We start from the raw sequence: 27,419 nt of genomic DNA on the forward strand, positions 1-27,419 counted from the left end.
ACCAAAATGAGTTCTCTGGTTAAACGACCTCCTCTGCCGTCTGGGGAGTCCCAACCAACACGTGCTCAGAAAGAAAATCCTGATCGGAGCAAACTGGCAACACAAATTATTTGTAGAGTTGGAGCTTTATTCTTTCAAATAAAAAAATGACAGATAAAATAAAAATACTGACAGATATTTCATGGCAGTCTCAAAAACGTACTTTAAACCTACCATGAGCTCACTGGTGATTTTTTCCTTTTTAGATGAATAAATAAATTCAGGCAACAAGTTCGACCCTCAAAAACACAAAAATAAAAAAAGGGAAGTTCCCACTGACAGATGCGACACTCAATTATGAAATTACACAGAGGTGTTTAAAGGAGGCACTGACCCTTTTCAATTTTTCTCTTCTAACTTTGTTCATTGCAAAGTTGCACAGATACCTTTGGAAAACCTGAACGTCCTCCTCAGATCCTGTAACTACCAAACGAAGGTTTGGCTGTAAAGCCCAGAGAACGAGGAGCTTTCTGAGGCTTAACACAACAACCGCGGGCTGATCCCAGCTACCTAAGATCATCTAAACCACAGTGTTGCTGCTGGCTGACGTGTCTTAGCGGCAGCTTGGAGTGCCGACTGTACGAACATGAAGCATGCTGTGGTCATGAGTGATGTACCTTCTCTGGTGGAGGACGTCAGGCTGCGGTTTATATCATCCGCTTTCTTTGTGTCTCTGTAACAACAAGAAAGGGAAAAAAGGACTTAGAGAAAATGACACGACTAATACCAGCGAGGGAAACGCACAGTTCCTCATTAAAAATGCACGTGCAGGTGTGTGTCACTGCGTGCACGTCGCACACCTGCCGACTGAACGGGCAGAGGATCAGCTTTCCACATCAACCAACAAAATAACTCTTTTCTGCTGATGCACACGAGCCTTCAGACAAATACAATCCTCCAGCATCACAAAACACACCTCTGAATTATTCAACACTGAAATCGACACCGCGTCTGTCATATCCAAAGAAAAGCAGCCGATTAGCCCGTCTGCAGGTTACTGAGGTACTGAACATCCTGTGCCGTGCTGCGGCTGCACAATGCTGTAATTCTCTTTAAGGTGGGAGCAGAAAATAAACAGATGGTGCTGTCAACTAGCACAGCGTCCAACCAAAAGAAAAGACCAGGATCACCTGGAGCTCAGCGTTCATCTGTGAGAGCTGAGAGCGAATTGTTCCACATTTGAACCTAATATTTGTCACGGCTGTTTCTAAATGTGTACCTCTCATAGTTACACCACAACAAAGTACTTTTAAATTATGGCGAGGCCTGACTGGAGAGAATTATGCAGCAGCAGTAAAGCTGCGCTGTGGACGGTTACTACATCTTACTACATTTCCTGTTGTGCTTGAAATGTTTGTTTTACGGCCCCACGTGGCTCATCCTGGTCTGACCGGCTGCTTGTGGACTGCTAATCTAGGCAGGAGCAAATATTCATGTGTAAATAATACCCCAGTGTTTGTGTGCAAAGAACTAGAACCTTATTTTTACCTTAATTTAATAATTGCTTAAAAGGGATCAGTTAGGCTTTTTTTATTCTTGAAGTTCATTGGAGCAGCTGTGCAGCTCGAGTCAGTTTAATATCATCCCACGACTGTTCGACGTTTTTCTGATGTGGTTTCACTGCGTTCATCACGCGATGACCTCCAGCTCCAGCTAGCACTCTGCAGGCGAGGGCGAAGTCGCTGGGACGAGAACTGGAACCTCAGAGCATTCAGGGCCATTATTATTGGACGATCATAAGAATTAGTCACTGTACAAATGACACAGTGGGCATCATAAGTTACAGCCTTCACGTGCACACACGCACTAATAAGCTCATGCACGTTTATATGGCAGCGAGGTAATGAACATATAATACATGCATCATGCAAATACTTCCACAGACACCCAAATGTTGGGCTTCTCAAACACTTTTTGTTCAACATAACACTTTTTTGCAGACAATTCATCTATTGCAGAGGTTTGTTGATACAAACGCCACGTTTGTTCTTAGCATCTGATTTTCTGATGATCCGCTAACCCATTAACTTCCATAATGTAGACATGTTACCAACTGTCACTGAAACCTTCGCCTGCACTGACTCTGCTTCATCCTCTGTGGAACCTGCACAGCAACAGTGCTGAGAGAAGGGATGCTGCGGATGATTGGGTGGGTGGATGGATGGATGGGTGGGTGCCTCCAGAGACACGAGATGCTCTCCTCGTAAGGGCAGAAAGTGCAACTGTTCCCTGCGGTTGGACACGTGAATGGTCTTTAGATATAATATCACACCCACTTTATACATCAAACTTCCTTCTTTTTCTGCACTTCAGCTTCTTTGAAGTCCTCCTTCCTCTTTGCCCCATGTGTCCGTTTCATTCCCTTTTCCTTCTCTGCTTCTGCTTTCAGTCAAACAGGCAGGATTTCCCCATTTGTGCCCAACTTATCTACACAATGAAATCAAGCACGTTTGCAAAAGTCAGCCAGTACGCACTGCACTAGAATGAAAATAAACGAATTAATAAAATATGCAGCATCAACACTTCACACTTATGCCATTCATACCAGTGTGCAAACCAACAATCTTAAACTACCAGCACATTTATCACAGCACTCAGAGCTGAGCGCCGGTTTATTAGTAAGTCAATAAATCTGTCAATCATCCCGGCAGGTGGTGCAGTCAAACAGTGTGCAGGGAGATGCATGCAGACTTTTCAAAAATAAACATGTTTTTCAGGAAACATCAATCAAGAGCTAGAATGGAATTTTCCAGTGACCTCAGAGGAATAACATGCACAGTAACACACGGGCCGCTGCTGTCCCAAGGTAAGTTACCGAAGGGGGAAAACCAAAACATCTGAGCGCAGTAATGTTGATTTTATCCAACAGATCTGCTGTTAAGAGCACGAAGGTATGAGTGAGGAATGAGATAAGTGAGACAAACTGGTGGAGGAAGCAGGAAGAGAAAAAGGAGAGACTGGCGCAAAGAAACCAAAGCTGTGAGACACAAGCCAAGCAGCCTGCTTATTGCTGCACTAGAAAAGACAATTAATTAGTTTGCTATGAATCGCATTTAAAAAATCGATACTGATGGTCAACGCATCGAGATCACTGTAGTTAACTAAAACGATCACTTTAGGGTTTTTAGTTATTATCTGTTAGTTTGGTGGAAATGGTAATGCAGCTTGCTTTATGAGGCATCGTTGTGTTTGCTGAGACTCTGGATGTTTAAGCCTGAGAGCAAAATGCTTCCAGAAAGTTCTGTTTGTATTGTAAAACCTCTGCTGAGGGACCTACGTCGCGCCCCTCATACAATAACACTTAGTTTCAGTTCAGTCTTAGTGTTTCTAACAAAAGAAGCTAAAACCAAAAAACCACAAAGAAATTTAAGAAACTGAGGATCACATACAGGGAACATCCTTCCACATGGTTATGAGAGTGATGCAGAAAATGACAGCGCCATTAGTGCTAATGGTTTTACGTGATCTAACATTAAGGTGCATTTTAAATTTAGGCTGCACGCTGGTGTCCAGCTGGACTTGTTTGGTGTGTTGATTCCCAGGACTCATCATCAGCTGTCACTTCAAGTCAGAACACAGGACAGCAAACATCAAAATGATGATTCTAACAAAGTAGCAGCAAAGTCATGAACATGCAGTCGGATTAGTCATCCACACAAACTCCAGTGACTGTAACTTACTGATCATAAAGTCTGCCCATGCTGATCATGTGGCAGCCGTCATCGTTAAGGGAGGTTCGATAAGAACGTGGATTACGCTCATTTCTAACAAACAAGAGGCGAGTGCCACAACACGTCACCTTCCCAGAGTTTATCATCTTATACAGAGGCTCAGTGAGGGTCTTCAGTACGCCTACTATATAATAACTGAAATAAGTGGTTTTACCTCCATTCCTTCGTCCCCACAAACAAGACAGCAGGTGGGTGGGGTCTGTGCACCTGAGATGACCCTATAAGACAGGGGCGGGGAACTCCAGGCGTCAGAGGCCGGTGACCTGCAGGTTTTAGATCTCACCCTGGGTCAGCACACCTGAATCACATGATGAGGTCATTCCCAGGTCTCTGGAGAACTTCAAGACATGTTGAGGAGGTCATTTAGCCGTTTAAATCAGCTGACACATCTAAAACCTGCAGGACACCGGGACCCTCGAGGCCTGGGGTTGGACACCCCTGCTACAAGAGAGCCCCCCCCCCTTCTGACATCACACAGCGCAAAGATTAGCAAAAAAGTGCCGTTGTTTTACATCCACAAAGGGGTGGGTGGTAGTACTCGTCTCTGTCAAATATTAATAAGCAAACAAACAAAACAACAACAACAACAAGCAATTATTGAATGACGTGCTTCATCTCTCGAGTGCAGATGTTCTTCCCCTCAGCTTACACGACACTGTCGAAAGAATTGAAGAAATCTGACGTGTCTGAAGAGCAATCGGGGAGTAGAAACGAGCAAAGTCACCCTCCTGCTCTTATGTGAGCTTCATGTACAGACAAGTGCTGGCACCCTCCCTGCATGGACTGGAAAAAACAAACATAAACATGTTAACAGTCTCTTTGTGTGGACAACCACACGTGTGCCTGCATGGGCTCGTCTCACAACCATCCGTTTCCATGGTGACAGCAGAGAAGTGCGTTAAAATAAGAACGACGGACAGCCTGGAGGGGACAGACAGACATGTGGACACGCTTTGTTCTATAAAGGCTACCGGTCAGAAAAAGCGAAGGTGTGTGATGACAGCAGCTGTCACTAACGATGCGAATCTCTGCCAAGAAGGCTGCTTAAAACGGGAGAGCGGCAGTCTGCAGACACATGACGAGAGGAGGGATCACCGGAGAGGGAAGGGTGGATGTAAACAAAAACATGTGAAGAAACAGATTATCATTATCATGACGGCGCCTCAGCGTCGCTGAAGTGGAGCAAACAAAGATTCCTCTTAAAGAGCACAGATCCGTCTGTCTGTGTAACCCTCATAAAACAAGTGCATGCTGGGAAAAAGCAGAGCTACAGACGTCTTTGCTGTTTTCACGTATACAGCATAGAAAGGAATACTGAGAGGCTCCGTCAACGTTTACACAGGAAAACAAAAGACTGCATATCCCACAGTTCACTGGGTTAAACTGACCATAACAGCAGATAAGTCCTTATCAGCTGTGTTTTCACAGTGTGGCCAGCAGTAGATAACCGCTGACCACCCAATAAATCTGCAAACACATAATCTAATGCAAATTTGTCTAACAGCAGTTTCCAAACAAGTGTAAAAAGCTGAAGCCTGTGTAAACACGTCATATCTTGGACTTTATTTATTCAAATTTTAGCGTCTACCTTTGTAAGATAAAAGTCATCTGTTAAAGACATTTTATGCTATTATTCAAATGGAAATGATGTTTCGCTTCCTCCACAGCTGTGATTTACAGCAGGCACCAGGACCTGTTGTTTAGTCATAAGTATACGGACATGTTAAAAGACTCACAAACCCAATCACAGGAAGCTGCACTGACACCACAACTGACTCTCCAAGTAACTCTTTTCTGAGTAACACAGAAAATGTCAGATACGAGTACAAACAGAACATTTGCTTTTCTTTTTTTACCTCTGAAGTGTAGAGATGGAAACGATCAGGATGTCCCGTCTCCTTTGTGCCCAAATCATGCAGCAGAGGCGATGACCCACTTTGGATCAAAACCTTTTGTCTCCTCGCTGCGACGTTGACATTTTCAACAATCAGCACATTTACACGTAGTACTGTCATCACTGAGTGCAGACAGCTGGATGAACAATATAACCAGCATCACTTGTATTTTCTCAGTTAACAACTGCAAACAGTAACGTTTCCCTAAATGAAGACTGCACAGTGAAGCAGGTTCACACATTTTTTATTATTACTCCTGTTTTCTGAGTACTTGGTGATGCTTCTCTCGTGAGTCTCTCATCCTGCAGACGAACTTCAGCTCGACTGACAGCAGCCCCTGAAGCAGGCCTCCACCTGCTGTAGGTTCTGGTTAGAGCAGATCTCCAGCTCAGAGCAGAAGGACCATCACTGACAGCTGGAGTCTGAGTGCGTCTGACCAGAGGATCAGATCCTCTCTTGGGAAGCAGAATGATATTGAGACGACCACCACAGCAAAAAAAAAGCTGGGTTAAAGATAAGGTACTAAGGCTCGCTGTGTGGGTGGGGCCGGACCTTCATTACCCCACCTGGTGATGTTTTGTGAGCACAAACAGGCATGAAATCCAAAATGGCGTGACAGGAGTGAACCAGTAAATCAATTATTTACATGACTGAGCATCATATCCACCACTGGAAAAGCACATTTCCAGCATCACTCCAGGTCACGCAACAAGAGTCGGTGTGCAAATCTGTGAGTAAGCACAAGTCCCACGTGAGACCACGTCGGAAACACGTTTTCCAACCAGGTGATAAATGAAATGCACGTACACGTGTGATAGATGACACAGCAGGCTAAGTTCATGATGTGGAGAGGATGGACGTTTTCTCAGGGTTCAAACAAAGTTCAACGGGCTGGAAGACTACAGCCCTCCCATGAGTAAATGAGTACGTGTGTGTCTGTCTGGAGCGTCTTGCGTCCTTTCTGCATGGCAACAGCCTATGAAAGGGTCACGAATCAGAACGGTGAGCTCTGCCACTGCGGACCTGATTTTGTTCTTTTCCACATTAACTCCATGTTTGTTAGAAACTCACTGGCCTTTGATACCAACTCACCTTCAAAACAGTACAATTAAAAAATGTATTTAGAAATATGTAATTATACATGTTTATAAAAAGCCCCACAGGAGACAGTTTGCATTCACACTAATGCAAACGAGGCCTTTCATTCATCGAGTGCTAACTGTTACACAGGAAACATGTCAGTCTGCTCGGTATGACAGAAAAACCTCAAGTGACGGAGCAGGTGCTGAAGCGTGTGGGAACTGTCTGCAGTTCCTTTGTTCTCATGCACAATTTCATGCGTGTAGCAGCACAATAATCAGCTTTGGTCTTCTGGTAAACAGAGCAGGTCCTCGTCAACATGCTGGTAAAAACAAAAATCTCATGAAATCACATCATGTTCTGTTTCTTCAAATCACTTCATAACTGAATAATCAGATCAGCACAACATCTACCAACACAATCAGCATGGTTAGCATGCAGCGGTGAGTGCTAACATTATAGACTGATGGTTATTATACGTACAAGTAATATGTGGGGGAGGAGGAAGTGCTGTACTGATGCTGGAAACGGCTCGCTGAACCTGCTCTGCACTCTGTGGAATGTGGTTCCCGTTTGATTCGTCACAGGCTCGTGAGCATCTGAGCCGACGACGTTAAACGGGGGAAATATTTTCCTGCACATTAAATGGTGACGCTGGTAAAACATAGAACCTGGAACATCAGCACAGGCTGATAAGATGATCTTCACGTTAAGTAAAAAGAATAAATGGATAAATAAAAATATTTCTAAAAAGCTTGTGGTGCTGTTCAAATAATTCCCAGATGAAGGAAAATGAGCAGCAGCCAAACGCTCGTACACTCTGGCTACGTCTGGGAGATTATCTGCAAGCCGCTCTGGCAAGGAATCAGCCACAGAGCTCTTGTAAGACAACGCAATAAATATCTGTTGAAAAGAAACTTTCCTCTGAATATTGTCTCGATTTGAGCGAACGATGCAGCACGAGACACGTTTTAGGAAAATCTGCCCAAAGTGCTGTTACAGATCAAGAACGAACACATAATAATAAAATAAACACAATAATCCCTTTCCATTATTTTCAGTAGCATGAGGTATTAATTATTATAAATAACCACATCATTACAAATTTATAGCCTAACAAAGTCCAATTAGAAGCTACATTGAAACACATGACAGGGCTGCATGACACGTTAAAGTCTTGGTACTGGTCCTAGAACAGTTTTATTTATACAGCGCCAAATCACAACAGCAGTCGCCTCAAGGACCTTTATACTGTAAGGCCGACCCTACAATAATACATACAGAGAAAAACCCACCAATCATATGACCCCCTATGAGCAGCACTTTGGCGACAGTGGGAAGGAAAAACTTCCTTTTAACAGGAAGAAACCTCCAGCAGAACCAGGCTCAGGGAGGGGCGGGGCCATCTGCCGTGATTGGTTGTACATATACAACTAAACTTAAGCGAATAGCTTGTGAAAGCACACAAAAGTAAAACCAAAAATAGACAGTGAGTCCTCGGGTATGCTTGCCCACTTGTAAGCACATTAAAGACCAGTTAACCATTTACAAAACAACAGAGCAGTTTCAAGTTTACAATAACCATCCAGACAAACGCTTTCAACCAATGATTGGCCAATTATCTGTAGCGATTAATGATTATATTGATTCTTCTTGATTCTTCAGTTTAATTAACTGACTGTTATTATAACGAGTTCCCAGGAAACCTGCCCGCTGTGGATCGAGAGCTGTGACACCTGAACCGTCTTTTGGAAACCTGGAAAGAAACAGCATCGTGCCAGTTACGACACGGACGCGCCCATTTTTCTTGGCCTGCGTGTGCCCAACCTGTGTGTTCGTGTGCGATTGGCTGGCGCGGCTGCAAGGAAACAAATATTTTAAGTTTAAAAGGTTTCTGTGCCAAAGCCAGCTCTGCGAAGTAAACCGTTTCCTCTCTGTATAAACCACAGGAAACCAAAATCAACACCAATGCCCCGAAATAACTTGTGTTTAGGAATCTCTAGGAAAATGTCTGACAAGCATAAACCAGTTGTTTAACTGGTGTCTGTCACTACCAGCGTAATCCAAAGTGGTTTTAGAGTAACGACATCTTTTGCTCTGCGCCCCGTCCTTCTCGAGCAGCATTCACTACAAAGCTGGCACCGAGTGTCAGCACAGCACACAAACAACAGAAACTGGGGGCTCAACACTAAGAATAGTTCATAGTTCAGTCTGAAGCTCAGTTTGTCGCTACCTCTTTAGAGCAGCAAAGAAAAAACCATAACAGACCCAATGCCTACTGTATGCTTTTAGGCTGTGTGCTGTCTGACAGTAGGATCAGTACACAACAATGATTAAATGTTACACACACTGATGTACAGTATGAACTTAAGTAATGAGCCCTTTTGGGGGGGAGGGGGTCACTAAGTGGCATATGGTCAAAAACTGCTCAAGTTAAGCCCATTAACTGTAGCTCCTCCAAAATAAAAGCACATTCGAACACACCAGCTTGGCTCTCTGCATCCATTTTTAAAATCCCTCGGCTGTTTTGACTGGCGAGGAAAACAGGCCTTCAAACTGGGTTAGGGGAGCTGTGTCTCCCTCAGGCGCCCTTTGCTGGAGCAAATGTGACAGCGGGGCATTTTGGAGGGGGTTGAGCTCAGCTCAAGGGGAGGTTGGCTGAGTTTTGCCCTAATATGGACATGGGCTGGGGGGTGGGGGTGCTGTTGGGAGGGAGGCAGGCAGGCAGGGAAGAGGGTGGGCTGGGTGGAGAAGGGGAAACCTGCCTAGCACCACCACAATGGCAGCCTTGCTCTTTATCCTCCCCTCTCACAGCCTGCTTCACATACCAGCACAGGGTTCAACTGTTTTGCTCTGCTAACCACACTCTGGAGGCTCTCTGCACACTGAAGAACTCTTCAGCAGCCGGGAGTCAGGCATCGAGCACAGTTCACTTTTGAGTACTTGTGCTGCTCTTTGAAAGGCTCTCACTCAGAAACAGTACATCTCATATCTGACAAACGGCTACGCGCTCCAGCTCGCTGTCACCGGAGCACAGAGCTGAGCCTCCTCAGCGGCTGCTCTCGGCTCTGTATGCCCTCTGGTTCAGCCAGCTGGGTCATTTTACACTCGCTCCATACAAACTCACCACTATCCCTCCTCTAACATCTGCAGGCAGATGAAGAGAGACGAAGATAATAAACAGACAAAAAAGTCACAGTGACCGTTATTCTGTTCGGTGAGTAGGAGGGGTGACGGGGGGAGGGGTGTCTGCGGACATAGTAAACATCTCAGAGAGGCCTCTGTCAGTGCTGAGAGTGGGATAGATGGAGGGAGAGACTGCCAAGGCGTTTAAGAGTGCATGAGGAGAACAATAAACGGAGGAAAACGAGCAAGTGGGAAAGCAGAAGCAGGAGGCTGGTATTCGGAGAGCAGGGGGAGGCAGAGTCGCTGGCTGCTAGCAGCTAGTGCTGCGTAGCGCGGGACTCCAGGCGTAAAAATTCCTCCTACGTTTCTGTTCAATGCCACTTCTGTTCTGCCCAGCCCTGCTTGTCAACAGCAATGTAGATACAAAGGGAACCATGTCTGTGTGTGAAACCAGCGCTAGCAAATATGAATGTGAATGCATCAAGCTAACTTCCTCAACACATGCCCTTTCTCTGAGAGCTACAGAGGCAGCAAGGTTGTCTTAACATACTCAGATAGATGTGCTACTGCCACAGACTGCCTTGAAGCAATGACATCAGTAGACTGTGACTTGATGATACTTCAGATACTCCAGATAAAGAAGTTCTTATTCTAAGAGAGGGAAAAACTTTTTGACAGCTGGATAAGGAGACTGGCACCTGTGTCTGTCAGGTAAATATGAAAACAAGACAGCCACAAAACAAAAACCAAACAATCGGCCTTCGAGGACTTATCAAGATCATCCAAATATGCAGGTTGTTTATTTATTCTAGAGATTCTTCTGAATGCTCCTGTGGTTGCAAAAGAGATCTGCCACCTTCATCTACAGGGAGTGCAGAATTATTAGGCAAATGAGTATTTTGTCCACATCATCCTCTTCATGCATGTTGTCTTACTCCAAGCTGTATAGCATAGGTGTCAAACTCTGGCCCGCGGGCCAAATTTGGCCCGCAGCCTAATTACATTTGGCCCGCGAAGCCGTGCCAAATGACTATTAGAGCTGGCCTACTGGTGTTATACAGCTAATATATATATTGTTTAGGATTAAGCTTTGCTTGTTCCATATTCAGTTTTTCAGCAAAACGTGTTTGAGTCCATAAGAAAAGATTCATTCTCATATCTGGAGGAAGATTTTTTTTTCCAATAAATATTAATGTTAGCCCGCGACTTTGTTCCAGTTTTGAATTTTGGCCCACTGTGTATTTGAGTTTGACACCCCTGCTGTATAGGCTTGAAAGCCTACTGTCAATTAAGCATATTAGGTGATGTGCATCTCTGTAATGAGAAGGGGTGTGGTCTAATGACATCAACACCCTATATCAGGTGTGCATAATTATTAGGCAACGTCCTTTCCTTTGGCAAAATGGGTCAAAAGAAGGACTTGACAGGCTCAGAAAAGTCAAAAATAGTGAGATATCTTGCAGAGGGATGCAGCAGTCTCAAAATTGCAAAGCTTCTGAAGCGTGATCATCGAACAATCAAGCGTTTCATTCAAAATAGTCAACAGGGTCGCAAGAAGCGTGTGGAAAAACCAAGGCGCAAAATAACTGCCCATGAACTGAGAAAAGTCAAGCGTGCAGCTGCCAAGATGCCACTTGCCACCAGTTTGGCCATATTTCAGAGCTGCAACATCACTGGAGTGCCCAAAAGCACAAGGTGTGCAATACTCAGAGACATGGCCAAGGTAAGAAAGGCTGAAAGACGACCACCACTGAACAAGACACACAAGCTGAAACGTCAAGACTGGGCCAAGAAATATCTCAAGACTGGTTTTTCTAAGGTTTTATGGACTGATGAAATGAGAGTGAGTCTTGATGGGCCAGATGGATGGGCCCGTGGCTGGATTGGTAAAGGGCAGAGAGCTCCAGTCCCACTCAGACGCCAGCAAGGTGGAGGTGGAGTACTGGTTTGGGCTGGTATCATCAAAGATGAGCTTGTGGGGCCTTTTCGGGTTGAGGATGGAGTCAAGCTCAACTCCCAGTCCTACTGCCAGTTTCTGGAAGACACCTTCTTCAAGCAGTGGTACAGGAAGAAGTCTGCATCCTTCAAGAAAAACATGATTTTCATGCAGGACAATGCTCCATCACACGCGTCCAAGTACTCCACAGCGTGGCTGCAAGAAAGGGTATAAAAGAAGAAAAACTAATGACATGGCCACCTTGTTCACCTGATCTGAACCCCATTGAGAACCTGTGGTCCATCATCAAATGTGAGATTTACAAGGAGGGAAAACAGTACACCTCTCTGAACAGTGTCTGGGAGGCTGTGGTTGCTGCTGCACGCAATGTTGATGGTGAACAGATCAAAACACTGACAGAATCCATGGATGGCAGGCTTTTGAGTGTCCTTGCAAAGAAAGGTGGCTATATTGGTCGCTGATTTGTTTTGTTTTTGAATGTCAGAAATGTATATTTGTGAATGTGGAGATGTTATATTGGTTTCACTGGTAAAAATAAATAATTGAAATGGGTATATATTTGTTTTTTGTTAAGTTGCCTAATAATTCTGCACAGTAATAGTCACCTGCACACACAGATATCCCCCTAAAATAGCTAAAACTAAAAACAAACTAAAAACTACTTCCAAAAACATTCAGCTTTGATATTAATGAGTTTTTTGGGTTCATTGAGAACATGGTTGTTGTTCAATAATAACATTATTCCTCAGAAATACAACTTGCCTAATAATTCTGCACTCCCTGTATGACCACACAGATGAAGGTGGCTGAGTAATTAACGTAATTAACACACGATTGCTAAACAAAACTAATTTTACCACAAAGGTTAGCTAGCATATGGTTAGCGTCACTGCAGGTATCATATGGATGCAGGCACTTCTCTGAGAGCTATGTTACATTCACTGAAGCATTACATTAACAGACTTGCCTTAAGGTCATAACATCAGTAGACATGCAGATACTTCAGACAAGTCAAGCAAACATGCATTCAAAGGAGACAGGGTCAGGGAAAACAGCTTGATAAGGAGACTCGCAATCTGTCAGTTACATATGAAAACAGGACACTTTTAATTAGCATTAAAAAACAATGCAATATCCACATCAATCTGTTTCACATGCTGGTCAAACACAGCCTTTTGCTCATTTCTGTATTTGCTCTCTACCAGTGAGGCCCGGCAGCCAGTGCTTCTTTCCCCTTCATCACTCCAATAACATATTTTTCTTCTTATTAACTCTTTGCATTTTCAGTACACCCACAGATGAGATTGCTGTTCACAGCTTAGAGAAACGCTCTCAAAGTAAGTTCTGTAAAAACAGAGCGAGGTGCTGCTTATGAAAACGAACCTATTTAAGGCTTTCCATAAACACTGCTGTGAGGGCCGGTGTCATCGCGTCAAAGCGTTCTGCGAGGACACTTGCAGCTCCCTGGTCTGCTGGCCTGACCCAGGCACACCACGGGGCAGCCATTGTTGCTGCTACAGCAATCTCACATTGATTTATTCTCAAGAAATAAATATAGGTCTTTCCTCTGTATCTTACTTACACGCTGTTACGGCCCAAACTGCTTCTGTGTGTGTGCACAGTCTAAATCCAGGGTTTCTCATTGATCTAGATCATAAAGTACTGAAAGGTCATTTTTGTATAAATATTTTAAATGATCAACTTTCCCCTTTTTGTTTGCAGTACAATATTCTGTAATGGAAATTTCTGCTCAAGAAAATCAAAAGTGGTCGAAATGAGCAGTTAAGACTTGGGAAACATATTGTTCACAGCGCATCAATCATCAGAATCAGAATCAGAATCAGAATACTTTATTGATCCCTGGGGGAAATTATTTTTTGTTACAGTGCTCCATTTTAAACCAACATTAAGACAAGACAGACAATACGCTAACTAAGAATAGTACAATATATACATATATATACATACATACATACATAAGTCACTTATAAATAAATATTTGGAAAAGAAACATGTGTAGCTGTAGCAGCAAACAGTGTGTTAAGTGGATGAGTTGTACAGGGAGCCACAGGCAGGAATGATTTCCTGTGTCGTTCAGTGGTGCTTTTCGGTAATCTCAGTCTCTCACTGAACGAGCTCCTGTGACTGACCAGCATGTCATGGAGTGGGTGGGAGGTGTTATCCAACATTGTCTTTATCTTGGACAGCATCCGCCTCTCCGACACCACCTTGAGGGAGTCCAGCTCCATCCCCACAACATTGCTGGCCTTACGGATCAGTTTATTAAGTCTGTTGGCATCTGCGACCCTCAGCCTGCTCCCCCAGCATGCAACAGCATAGAGGATCGCACTGGCCACCACAGACTCATAGAAAATCCTCAGCATTTTCTGGCAGATGTTGAAGGACCTCAGTCGCCTCAAAAAATAGAGACGACTCTGGCCCTTCCTGTAAAGTGCTGTGGTGTTTTTAGCCCAGTCCAGTTTATTGTCAATGTGTACTCCAAGGTATTTATAGTCCTCCACAATGTCAACACTGACCCCCTGGATTGAAACAGGGGTCAAGTGTTTCCTGGTCTTCCTGAAGTCCACGATCAGTTCCTTGGTCTTTGCCACGTTGAGCTGCAGATGATTCTGCTCACACCACGTGACAAAGGAGTCGACCACAGCCCGGTACTCTGTCTCATCATCCCTGCTGATGCATCCAACCACCGCAGAGTCATCAGAAAACTTCTGAAGATGGAGGTCTCTGTGCAGTGGCTGAAGTCTGTGGTGTAGAGGGTGAAGAGGAAGGGGGAGAGGACAGTCCCCTGTGGTGCCCCTGTGTTGCTGATCACCTTGTCAGACACACACTGTGGGAGACGTACATATTGTGGTCTTCCTGTCAGGTAATCAACAATCCAGGACACCAGAGAAGCATCCACCTGCATCGCTGCTAACTTATCACCCAGGAGGGTCGGCCTGATGGTGTTGAAAGCACTGGAAAAGTCAAAAAACATGACCCTCACAGTGCTCGCCGGCTGGTCCAGATGGGTGTAGACACGATTGAGCAGGTAGATGATGGCGTCCTCTGTTCCGAGACGAGGCTGATAAGCGAACTGAAGGGGATCCAGATGTGGTCTTACTATGGGTCGCAGCTGGTCCAGGATGAGCCTTTCCAGGGTCTTCATGATGTGGGAGGTCAGTGCCACGGGCCTGTAATCCTGGGGGCCACTGGGACGAGGCGTCTTTGGTACAGGGACGAGGCATGATGTCTTCCACATCACCGGGACCCTCTGCAGACTCAGACTCAGCATAAACAGTTTATGAAAGACTCCACACAGCTGGGGGGCACAGGCCTTGAGGACAAGGGGACTCACTCCGTCTGGTCCAGCAGACTTGCCTGAGTGAAGTCTCCTCATTTGCATCTCAACCTGGTATTGAGTGAAGGTGATGGGTGGGGGAGGGGTGTCAGGAATCTCACAGGAGGCAACATGTGAAGAGAGAGGCTGGCACAGTGGTGTGGCTCTGGATTCCAGGCTGACTGCAGGTGAGGTTGTGGGGGTGGGAGCAGACACTGTGGTGTCGAATCTATTGAAAAACAGATTCAACTCGTCGGCTCTATTCTCACCTCCCTCAGCTCCCCTGCTGTTGGTTGGCCTGAATCCAGTGATGGTCTTCATGCCCCTCCACACCTCTCTCATGCTGTTCTGCTGGAGTTTCCACTCCAGCTTCCTCCTGTAATTGTCCTTAGCCTCTCTGATCTTGTCCTTTAGTAACACCTGGACCTTCCTCACCTCCTCTTTGTTGCCCCCTCTAAAAGCCCTCTTCTTGTTGTTGAGGAGGGCTTTGATGTCCTTAGTCACCCACGGCTTGTTATTTGGGTAACAATGAACAGTCTGAGCTGGAACAATGGAGTCGGTGCAGAAAGTTATGTAGTCTGTGATACACTCAGTAAGCCCATTGATGTCCTCGGCGTGAGGCTCACAGAGTGTTTCCCAGTCGGTCACCTCGAAACAGCCCTGTAGTTCCGCTATTGCCTCCTCTGACCACCTCCTAACAGTCCTGGTGGTCACAGGTTCCCTCCTCACAATTGGCACATAGCGGGGGGTGAGGTGAATCAGGTTATGATCTGACCTACCAAGTGGGGGGAGGGAGGAGGAGCTGTATGCATCCTTGACGTTAGCATACAGTAAGTCTAAAGTTTTCTCTCCCCTGGTGGGACAGTCCACATATTGTTTGAATGTTGGTAGTGTATTGTCCAGTGATACATGGTTGAAGTCACCCGAGATCACAATAAAGGCACTCGGGTGCTGAGTCTGTAGCCGAGCTATGGCAGAGTGGATAGTGTCACATGCAGCTGTGGGGTTAGCAGAGGGGGGAACATAAACAGCCACCAAGATGACGTGAGAGAATTCCCTGGGTAAATAATACGGCCTGAGTCCAACAGCACACAGTTCAGTGTCCGGGCAACAAATCCTTTCTTTGATTGTTATGTTGGCAGGGTTACACCACCGGTTGTTAACTAAAACAGCAAGCCCACCTCCTTTACGCTTACCGCTAGCGATGCTGTCCCTGTCCGCCCGAACAGTGTGGAAGCCTTCCACGGAAGCATTCTCATCGGGAATGACCTGGTGCAGCCATGATTCGGTGAAACACATCAGGCTACACTCTCGGTATTCCCTCTGACTCCGTACCAGTGCTGAGAGCTCGTCGATTTTACTTGCCAACGATCGCACATTTCCCATCACGATAGACGGCAGACACGGTTTAAACCTCCTCCTCGCTTCGAGCCTCCGCTGTCTCACTGTCACCTTTTTTCTTCTCTTCTGTCCTTGACCTCTGCATCCCCGATGTGTTTTCCTCCAAATTTCAGCTGGTACTTCTGCGGGCACTTCTGCGGGCCTGGCCAGCGAGCTGGCCGGCATCAGGGCGATCAGCTGATCTCTGGAGTAAACAGTCTGTGCGTGTAGGAGATGTGCCGCGGTCCCGTTCCATGATAAAAGTAACAGTTCCACGGCCACCAGAAGAACAAAAACTCTCTCAATCCACATGATTGAGTAAGAGATAGAAAACGGAGGAAAATACAAGTCAGAAAAAAAAAAGAATACGTAAGAAAAAAGAGCTAAACTAAGAGAAAAGCAGGAGCGACTGTAACAGGCTGCACGCTGGTTGGCGCATGCGCACACATCACACACAGCAAATGAAATGATGATAATAGCTGTTTATTGTGGTTTGGCAGGGCTGCAGTACGTCACAGAAAGTCGATTTTTTCCTGTAACACCCTCTGTCGGGAATTCAAAGTAATTACAAAATCAAATTATCAAGATTAATAATCAACATTAATCATCACAATCCCAACATACAGTAATCGGGGTCAGAGTTTAAGCCTGCAGCCCCCCCCCCCCCCAAGCTGCTGCTGGTTAGATCTCGCCCACTAGTTTTACAACCTTCACTGTAAAGCACGACAGCCACCCATTCCCGCCCTCACACACTTTTAGCTTGTCATGAATAATAAACTCTGAGTTTCGGGGTTCCTGCTGAGATCGGTGACTGTGCACAGGCTCTGATCCTTCTCAGAGTCGTCCAAATCCAGAACAACAAGTGTTGTGGCACAGCTGGCTAATCAAAGTTATAGATATTATAAAGTCAGAAATAATGTGTTGTGTATCTGAGCAGTGAGTCCAGTTTGATTCCCAGCCGGCTGGACTGTTTGCTACCCTGACCTTGTTTCCCATGTTTCCTGTTTTTCCCCCCACTCCATCCTTCGGTTCATCTCGCTGCAGAATTATGCTTACAAAGAAAAGTGTCTTGCACCACATGGACTAGGAAGCATGACACCCCGTAGCAGAAGGCTGACAGCGTTTAGTGTTAAATGGTGATCGCCTCTACGGAACCGAACACAAATATAATTACACTTTTACACCCACGAGCAACAACATAAACACCAGTGACAACTGGATCAAATGACATTAATCACTGCACAGGCACCAGTTAATATCAGGCTGCATGTCGACAGTCAGTTATTAAAGTTTAATGTGCTAGGAGCAGGGAACATATCTATGAGAGTTTGACATTTCCAACACGGACGTTGCTGTGGGGTCTTCCACATATGCAGTGGTTATCACCAAGCCCGGCGGGAATTATGAAATTACAGTAAACTGGAGAACTTGGCAAATCCTAACGGTCTCATTTTCACCAACACTGAGGGAGCTGCTGAACAACAGCTGAGCTCAGTGAGCTGTGAAGGATAACTGATGCAAGAAGAGCAAGAAGGGCAAGGCTTGGATTATTCTTTGCTGTGGACAAGTACTCATGTCTGTTGTACTTTTATCAAGCTTGCAGTTATAGTAAGAATAAAACCTGCAGTAGTCAGTGTGATCAAGCCTACAAGGACAAAACTGTGTTAAGCTCCAGACGCTCCAAACTGTCGCCCCACTCAGGACACTGACATGTGTGACCGAGTCCACGGGAGAACGATGGACTTTCCTGACCAGCTAAACACAAACAGAAGTGTAGACTAATCGACTGCTTCAACAGTAAGTAGCTAACATGAGCAAGGCTAGCACCAGCTAGCTTCATGTTCAGTGTAGTGATTCCTGTGACTCCGTTTATTCTGACACAGCCAAACAATCCTGAGACGCAGCACTTAATCTTTGCTCATTTTCAACATTTATTACAGTCGTTAGTGTGGAGATAAGGGAGCTGCAGTCTCCAGCAGAGAGCAGGGACAGGTGGCTATAATAAAGCCCCCAGTAAACCAGTGTTGTACAACAACGACAATTAACAAGGCTTCACAAAGCAGCATCTCAGCTGCCAACAATCACAGGTGACAAAGGTTAAGCGTGTAGTTGGCTGATCCCTCACACGCCTCCCTACAACGACTGTCACCCACAGCTCAGTCTGACTCTTATCTTGTAGTTTCTGAACTGTGAGCTGCTCTTCCAAAGCGTTCCAATTTTCCACTGGCCCAGAAAAAATGATGCTTTCGGCATTTGGAACCAAGTGAACTGCCAAAGCAATTTTGTGCAAACTGTTGTAAGTAATTTGAAATAAGCACTTGTATAACGACTTGGGCTTCAGAAACATGTTAATACCAGACATAACGCAGACCTCATAAGAATGAATCTCAGGTTGGTTACAAAGTAGCAAAACCTGAACAACAACCAAAGCAACCGAAACAAACTGAAATAATTATGTAAAAAACAAACAAACCACAAAACCAACTATTGCTGTGTTATTAGGCCATGTGAGACAGTTTGTGGTTATAAAAGCGGATGAATTCAAATCATGTCATTGACTAAAAAAAGTTTCCTATTATATAGTAAACTTCAAAACAGCCAATTGGGAGTCTGCGTTCCCAGTACAACAGCACACCAAACCAAAAAATGACTACTAACAGTAACACACGAGCAGCCGAGATAAACGGAGGTGACCATCACGACCACGGCTCTGAACAACAGCGACACAGAGCAGCGAAACTGCAGCAAACAGCCAGAGAGCTGCTGTCACGCTGACAGGATGCAAGCAGAAAAAGTGAAACGTGAGTGGGAAGTGTGCAGGGTCATGAGGCAGAACGGTTGTACACACACGTATTTGCGCACACACAGACAGATAAAGACACACAGACGGGTAGTTCGGTGTAAAACAGGAACTACGGCAGGACGGCCACGGTCTAGTACACACAAATAACCAGAGTAATATAACCAGGAGGCTTAAGAACAATATTCGCGGTGAACACTAAATGTTGGAGGATTAGGCTTCAAAAACATTTTAAGCTTTTAAGAGAATAAGCTGTCCTAACAGTTAGGATTTATTTATCTTGCTCAGCCAGACTGAGAGCCTGAAAGGCTCATTGTTTCAGTAAGCACTCAATTAAAGCTGAAATGATCACCTTAATTAACAGCAGACATTTGTTGTTGTCACTGCAGTAAAAGCACGGGTGTCATGGATAACACTGGGAACGGCTCTGGTTTATTAAGGTGTTGCAGTAGATGGAGGCAGTGTGACAGAAAGCAAACGTGCACAGAACCAGGGCCCCAAAACTGACGCAGCCAATCATACTCAGCCACCTTTGCTTTCCATACAAAGGTAGTTTTATTCTTGGACTCGAGAGCAGCTCATGGTCCTTCTTCAGCTATTGCTGGGCCTTGGTGACAACCCCCAGCTGAAGGCATTTTAGCTCACTTCCTTGAAAACAGAAGGGTGGGTGGGCCTTTGCTAATCACAGCCAGATTTTAATTAATATAAAAAAACTAAACATAAAAGCAGCAGAAGAAATTATTCTGAGCAAAACAACAAATTTTTTCCTCCGAGAACATTCCGAAAACATCGCAGTTTTATCTGCATAGAGGAAAGAAACACGCCTTCCAGCTGTGTTTTCAGAGCGGGGTCTATTTTACTCAAACACAAAATATACTGTAGCTTAAAAAGAAAAAAAGGGGGCTAGAAATAAAATAAAATGCAACAAAGGTTGATTTCTGTTGCACCAAACATGGCCACATGCACAGCCACATGCACAGCCACCCCCAAACATCAACTTAGATCCCAGAAAAACCCAGAATACAAATCTATTATCTGCAGACCTCTCACGCAGATGTCCACACACAACTCGCTCGTCTTGGATCAAACACGCTTTTTGTACAACTCTTGTACCCCTAAACTTATGAGGTCTCAAAATGCTGGAAAAATAAAGCATCGAGCACCTTTGAGGGGAAACACTGACACTTCAAATGATCAAGGTAAAAATGTTGCACGTCTGGATTGGACGGTAACTTTTGTTACCAAACTGCATCTAACATTCTGCACCTTTGCTGGAAATGTCTTTTTAAACAAAGTTCAAAGCTGCAGCTCATATATGAAAACAGCTACACAAACACACAGAACCTGTTAGCTGAGCATCCGAGGCTCTGGAGCCAGGGAGAAATCTGTCCTGTTTTCTCTTCCAGCCCAGATGGCAGCATTGGCTGAGTCAGCAGTGGCGGATGGTCCGCAGCAAACTGGATGACTAGCTGCTGATAACAGGAGGAGAGCTCTTAGCCAGCGTGTTCAGTCTGAATGAAATCATGACTTTAACAACTCTAACACAAATCCTTTCTTATCCTAAAAGGAAGTACACATTCAAACTATTATAACTGCCAAAAGCCCTCATGTTTGACTTCTCTAACGTACTTTATGCAAATATACTATTTCCATTCTGCACATACATCAGTAACGGCCCACATTGCTAAATGAACACAGAAAGAAGAAGCATCATTTTGCCCAAAATGTGCCATGCATAAATAAAATGTGCCAGACAGTCTGCAGAAGCTGCAGGCTGGCCTCGGCTGGCGTCGACGGTGAAATAATGACATGACAAGACTTCCCACCGCTTGCACAGCTTAAGCCTCAAGATATTGGACTTGGCAATGGTGCAGCGCTAGCAGGAAATCCTTTGGGATTTCTCATGTCGTATCACAAAGCGACTTGTGATTCATAGCTGGACTCGGGCAAACAAAAAATTGCTGCTGTGAGCAGTTTCATTTGAAGTCTGAGAGCAGCAAAAACTGCAAATACCACATTACCTTTGAAACAGCCCATGACAGGCTAACGTGGCGCTCTTCAGTAAAGCTGCTGCTTCACTCTATGAGCAGAATGGCTGCCAGGGCGGCACCAGCGGCTCCCCTGTGCAATCACAGCAGTTCACACTCAACATAAAGATAATGTTTTATCAAAACTAACATGCAAGTTTGGGCTAGCTTGACACTGACAGTTTCTGTTTTGTTGTTAAAGGAATAGGACACAGACCATTCATGCTCTTCTTTTCAAGCAGTTAAGCATCTTTATTGTCATGTTACAAAGCATCTCACAGTGGAACTGATTAAAAAAAGTCTTCCCAAGCTGTGACGTACAGCAAGTGTTACACCATGTGATTCCCTCAGGCAACCTGTAATGCAACAGCAGGTTGAAAAACCACAAAGTACAAATATGCCACTGTTCGACAGGGTGTGAGATACCATATCCTGTTTTTCTGTTGCAAAGAAAACCTTGAGCAGTGAGAGCGCAGAACTACGAGACTTTCAACTGATATCTGGCAGCTTTCTGACAGGACGATGGGCGAGCAGAGTGCTGGACACGCCATTCAAATTGTGCCATGCCTAATTTTTAAAGTCTGACACGTTTTTTGCTCGTGTTCTCGTTTTAGCTGGGAATGTTGGAATATGTGGAATGGTTTACAGCAACCACAGGCAAACAAATATAAACTGATACTTCAGTTACTTTAGCCACATTGTTGAAACAAAGGTAGATAGTTTCGTTCTTGTCACACCCAGTGTACAGAACACAGCATGCATCACAGGTCACTAGAACAATATGCATTCATAAGAATATTTAACAAAGGTCCTTCCCAGTAGTGCAGAGGACCTCTTATTGGACCAAAAGTCTAATAAAGTCAAACAGAACTGGCTTAAATGCTGCAGCATGTATGACTCTGCGTGTCCGAGCACATCTCCACGGTTTCAGTGTGAACACCACTACTAGTTCTGCTTGGCCATGCAAATAACATGCAAAGCATTTCAACTTCCTTCATGTGAGATCAGGTTCATTCACACCAGCTATTGTCTAACATGCAGAACTCTGAAGTGTTAACCAGCATTCCAGAAACGCTGCAATTACTCACACACACACACACACACACACACACACACACACACACACACACACACACACACACACACACTTGGGAAGTGCAGCTGTTGCTGTATGTCCTCTTGAACAAAAGAGCGCCATTTCAGTACACCAGGGCCTTGATGGGCACATTCCTACACATGCCTAGAAAAATTTGCATATCAAGGTGGTTTTCAAATTGAGAGATTTGAGTCAAGACAAGTCTGTCAGTCTGCCTGTGCTGCAGGCTGTGAACAAATTTGCACCCGGCTCTTGGACTATGTTTGGTTAATTCCTCTGGCAAGGCACAGCGAATCTAGATTCCACCACCTACATGGCAGCACTGCAACGGATGGAGGTACTGGGCTGAATGAACCAGGGGCGGGGGTGTGTTGTTGTTGTAATAGGAAATAATAAAGTATAGCCTGGAATAACACCCGGAGGGCCGACGCAGAGCTCCACATTGTAGATCATGTCAGGACGCACAAACAGCTACTTTTATCAGCTGCAAACTGAGGCCACAAATACATTATAACCGCCTTTCCCCCTCTGCCAGTTCAAGAGGCAGCAATCAGTCAGAAATTACAGCAGTAGAAAGGAAATCATTTAATCCAACCACCTGCCTGAGGATGAACCGGACACTGTTATCAGTCTGCAGCGGTGTCTACACAGCAGTGATTTCAGACGGAGATAGTTGTTAAACTGTTATAACTTTTCACCGAACCGGGTTCTAACATATATCTGCTATCAAAATAGAGCAAAAACAATGCGTTTCTATAAATCAACAACGGGAAAACAAGAGCAGTGTGGCTCGAATTTAACGCCTCCAGCAGTCCCGAGCTAAGTTTGTGGGCTAACCGGACCGTGAAGCTAGCACCACTAAGTAAACCTCGGAAAAGAAATCACAACATATGTGAATATCAATAGAACAAAACCGCGGGCAGATAAGACTTAGTACAACAATTACGCTACCACGTAACTCATTTCAGGAGCTAATATTAGCTAGCAAGTTGGCGCTTCCTCCGCCTGCTCCCCATTACTCCATGTGAACTCGTTTGACAGTCCCCGATTTGTACGGGTACACATTTTGGCAAGACACCAAGTAAAGTTAACCCACAGACCCCACCATCTTTGCGGCCGGCAAAACACGAATCGAAGTTGCGCAAACCTCAAAACTCACCGGTATGTCTGTCGGTGTAGGAGTCTACAGGAGCTCAGCACCGAAGCCTGGCTGTGTGCAGTACTTTCACCGACCTTGGCAGCTCTGTGTGTTCCCGGCAGCAACAGAAAACAACACTCTCATCACCCCTCCCTCTGCCAGCAGAAAAGCCATGAAGAAAGTCCGGTTTCAAGCCACGCCCACTCCCGTTTCGATTGGTCGATATTAGGGACAGTACGAGAGAAGCCAATTAAATTCACTCTTTTCTTCTTTTTAATATCCAATGATTATGCGGGAAATTATTTAGCCTCCACAGTGCCTGGCAGAGCTTTTCTGTCTCAAACTGAAAGTTCACGATGAAAATATAATAAGCTTTATATGTTTTATCATTCATTAAACATAAAGGTTTATGCATTCAGGTAAGTTTAAAACAGACAAATCAGGCTACGACATAATGCGATTTGTCTGTTTTACATATTCTCAGTGTGTTGAAATGTACAGATTAAATCGTCAGCTTTTTTGATGACTCATAAGGATTTCTTGATTTATTTCACATCGATGACAGTAAACTAGGAAGAACATTAATGAGTTATTTGGCGGAAAAAAAACGCACAGAGAAGGATAATAATTAAAAGTTAAATTCCAAAATAAGGCAAGTTTGAGCTCTTTTGAATTTGTAGGACTTATCTCTTGGGTTGGGAATCTATCTAAGCAAGCAATAGTTTACAAATTGGATCTCACATTGCTGGACAAGAAACATTTGAACATTGCTTTGCTTTTCGAACAGGGACACTTTCTTGGTTCAGGCAAATAACAGACACACACACACACACACACACACACACACACACACACACACACACACACACCAATGCAAGGCCAAATAGAGCTCACAGATGCTTTCTTGCCCGTGCTGCTGCTGGTGTGATTTTTGAGAAAGCTTATTGTTCTCAGCACTGTGGCTGAAGCTACGCACAGAGTGAACTTTTATTATCCCTCTATCACAACTGCTTGCTTTTCATGGAGTTATAGTTCCTCTGGTAACTCTATGCACGCCGTGAAAAGTGAAAGTATCACTACCTTAAGCTGACAGGAAGAAACATTACAGAGACGACACCTCAAATCTGGGGAAGAGCAGAGGCTACTGCAATTAACTGAATACATTTAAAAATCATATCTCGCAATAAGAAATATGTATTTGTACACTAAATCATAATTAATTTAATATATTTTTGCTTATATAGTTCATAATGATAAATTGAATACAAGACGTCATGCTGCCTTTTGTATTAGACTGCTACTTGCACATTAGCGAGGCATCCTGGTTGGTTTTTCTGAACCTTATGTAATTAAACAAACTGTTGACAAAGCACAAAACAAAAACTAATGACATGGTTTCTAGTATTGCTTGAAAATACAATAATATTCAATTCAGTTTGGTGCCAAATCACACTGACAGTTGCCTCAAAATGCTTTATAGTGTGAGTAAGCACTTGGCAAAAGTCCCTTTTAACAGAAAGAACCTCTGGCAGAACCAGCCCCAGTATCTATGTATAGATATAATATAGATGTGATATATAGTAATGTAATATATGTTATGCTAATGAAAGTCTGTTTTTCAGTGAGCGCTGCATTAGAAGAAACAAAGTTATTATAATACATCCTTTTAAACATAATTGAATGAGTTTGAATTTTTCTAACATCTGTCAGCACAAACAGGACAAATGACCACATGACTCACGGCCAATTAAATGTTGAAAACTTCTGCCACTGAAACGATCGCGCTCCTTTTCTAAAGAGATTCCTACTGATCATTTAAAGAGTAAGTTTCGCCCTCTAGCTTGTTTCTGATTGGACTGAGTGTGATCTTCCCATCCTTTGCTTAAACTAAAATGTTGAGGCTGACTTTTCAGATCAACTAACTTTAACTTTATGCTTCACCCAAACTATTTATGTCTTTAACCAAAGGTATTAGTGCAGCTTCCTAATGTAAAAAGCTGTATGCTCAAAGAGAACAAATTAAAAGCTGAGATTTCTCAGGTTCAGTCCAAAACTGCCACCTTGTGGCAATTTCTAGCTACGTTATCATGATGCTGGCAGCAGTAAAAGTGGTGCTCCAGTTTAAAAGTCACACTCTGCATTAAATCTGTACTGAGAGTGCATGCAGTGGGCAGTGTCATGTGCAGGAATCTCTATAACAAAGAAAAAAGAAAAAAAGATAAAGATTAAAAAAAAAAAATCAGTGCCATACTGAACACTTGAATCTGTCACAGAGTAATAATAAAGTCAAAAACAAATCAGGCTAGCTGGATCATGCATTGCCTTTCTCAGTTTTCCAGATAATGACCAAATTAACTCAGTCAAAGCTATCACTTCAAAGCTAATGTGTACTTCTACTGTAGTCTGTCCAGTAATATCTCGGCTTCCAGAGTTTCATGTGCTCGCTCCATCATATGAGAGTTGTTCTGTGCTTCTTTACATTTAGTTGGTCTGGTGCTGTTTTATTAATTTCATGCTAGAAGAGCAAAGCTGTCACAAAGTGACTAATTACTCACCGTAAGATTTATAACAGACAAGAGTGAATGAATACTGAACATATTTAAATTCATTGCATTAATAATTGCATTCTTTAATTAGAAAATGCACAGTTACAGATGGACTACGAGTGTATTAAAGAGCATCAGCAAGTAATATAAATATTCAAATCATGAAAAAAAATTAGCTTTGAAGATCAACTTGCTGCAATTTTGTTATTTAATTAACTGCTTGATTTCAGAACTTATGAACTTATTCATGACTAAAAATCACCAAATAAAATGCATATGGTTTTTCTGGCATGCAAACGTAAGAAAAGATAGTCTCAGTACTTATGAAATAAAATATGGATAATACAAAGCAAAGTTTAGAAAAAGAAAAATCAGCAACATTATTCTTGGTACATACTTAATCTTTATGCATGTAGTCATTGCAGCATCACACATACATCAGATAACTAACAGATTAAAACTGTAGAGGTCACACATCCACAGTCCCAGTTGCAAATACTTTACATACTTTATTACTTTATTAGGTTTACTACATGAGGACAATGCTGCAAAACATAATAAGAAAGTTCACCTCTGGGTGGCAGCAGCTCCCTACAGTCCTCACTCAGCTACATGTGCACATGTTACCAACTGATCTGGACACAAAGAGGAACTCTGTAATGTTTATCAGTGATGCATTGCAGGTAATAAATGTATAGGTGCATATGTGGTGCGCTGCGGCTTTATGCTTCAAGTATCGTGTTTCATGGCTGGTGATTCATGAATATTTGCTGTCAGTCTCCTGCTGTTTCACAGGCTTACAGGTGCAGAATCACGCTTCAAAGGGAGAATTTATACATATTTAACAGGAGCCAAAGGCAGACACTGTCATTCAGCTGTGATGCTACAAAATCGATGTGAAATGTTATCCAGAACTGCGTGATCTCAATTTAGTGGTGACAGAACCAGGATGAGATGCAGTCCTGTATTACTCGGAGCAGGATCCTGTGCATTGACATCAGGGATTGAGAATACAACTGGTGTGCTACCCTCTGTGGAGCAGACATTGTTATTTTACATGCTATTTGAGGCATGATACAGCAAATTGCTAAATATTTTACAATGGTTTGTCTGTGATAACAAAAAGCTGCCCATTAGCAGGTAAACAAGAGAGAAGGTAGGAAGCTGGAGCCAAACGGTGGCCCTGAGCAAGGACACCCAAGTCTTGTTTGTGCTTTGCATTAATCTGCTCCCAAGACGGGGGATGAAAATGAGCTTAATATGGTGA

At 43.9% G+C, this 27,419-nt stretch overlaps 1 protein-coding gene across 8 annotated transcripts in view; it reads right to left on the reverse strand.

The window, feature by feature from the left end:
- fam49a (family with sequence similarity 49 member A) overlaps nt 1–23,756 on the reverse strand; it is a 35,130-nt gene extending 11,374 nt beyond the window's left edge. For 5 of the 8 annotated variants that reach the window (XM_086263364.1, XM_086263360.1, XM_086263366.1 and 2 more), the window contains exons 1-2: nt 23,628–23,756; nt 657–712 (exon numbers count right to left, since the gene is read on the reverse strand). The gene's annotated coding sequence lies outside the window, so the exon portion shown is untranslated. The remainder of the gene's footprint in view (nt 1–656; nt 713–23,627) is intronic. The other 3 variants (XM_086263368.1, XM_086263365.1, XM_086263362.1) reach the window with 3 other exon arrangements.
- Between the last annotated feature and the right edge of the window lie 3,663 nt (nt 23,757–27,419).

Source organism: Aulonocara sp. 'chitande type north' Nkhata Bay, linkage group LG15, assembly GCF_057382095.1.
Source record: "Aulonocara sp. 'chitande type north' Nkhata Bay isolate Kocher_YH1m ecotype deep benthic linkage group LG15, A_spYH_male_GT1.1, whole genome shotgun sequence".
In the NCBI taxonomy this organism is placed as follows: domain Eukaryota; kingdom Metazoa; phylum Chordata; class Actinopteri; order Cichliformes; family Cichlidae; genus Aulonocara; species Aulonocara sp. 'chitande type north' Nkhata Bay.